The following is a 607-nucleotide window of genomic DNA, read 5'->3' on the forward strand; positions in this document are numbered from 1 at the left end:
TCTCCAGGCGAGGTGCCTCTGTGAACACCCAAGGTAGGTGGAGGGATGCTCAGATTTTATCTTGGAAGGATAAACCAGCCAGTGCTGCTGAGCAGATGCTCTGCCCAATAGCTTCCCTGTACATGCCCCAGATTAGCCCCCAGACCCCTGGGTAACTCCAGCCCACAGAATTTCTGAACTTCTATCCTCCATCCATCAGAGTAGGACTCTGCCTCTTGTCCCTATCAAGCTGTGTTGCTGGACCCTGTTTAAACCACTGCTCTCCATCTGAGAGGTGATGCCATCTCTGAGCCGAGAGGAACACCCGAATAGATCTTCATGGCCCCTCAGATGGGGGATCAGTCACAGCCTTTCACTTTGCTTTCACAGGAACCCAGACCCTGACAAATCCAAGCACAGGGGTGAAAGACTCAACCCAGCAGACAGAGTAAGCGAGTCCTCCCCTCCCTCCCCGGGCTGGGAATTCAGATACCCACAGGGCAGCAGCCTCCAGCCCCCCAGCCCAAATGGGTTTCACCTCGACACAAGCTGTTGCTGCACAAATACCGGCACCCTGCTTCGGCCAGGGGGAGGGGCTGGGGGCCCAAGTCACAGGCTGGCGGGGGGC

The 607-nt window shown here is 56.8% G+C and overlaps 1 protein-coding gene across 1 annotated transcript in view; it reads left to right on the forward strand.

Moving 5' to 3' along the window:
- The first annotated feature begins 413 nt into the window (after positions 1 to 413).
- Positions 414 to 607, forward strand: part of TRAF3IP3 (TRAF3 interacting protein 3) — a 9,513-nt gene continuing 9,319 nt past the window's right edge. The window contains exon 1 of the mRNA XM_010137690.1: positions 414 to 427. The gene's annotated coding sequence lies outside the window, so the exon portion shown is untranslated. The remainder of the gene's footprint in view (positions 428 to 607) is intronic.

This window comes from Buceros rhinoceros, unplaced genomic scaffold, assembly GCF_000710305.1.
Source record: "Buceros rhinoceros silvestris isolate BGI_N320 unplaced genomic scaffold, ASM71030v1 scaffold23646, whole genome shotgun sequence".
In the NCBI taxonomy this organism is placed as follows: domain Eukaryota; kingdom Metazoa; phylum Chordata; class Aves; order Bucerotiformes; family Bucerotidae; genus Buceros; species Buceros rhinoceros.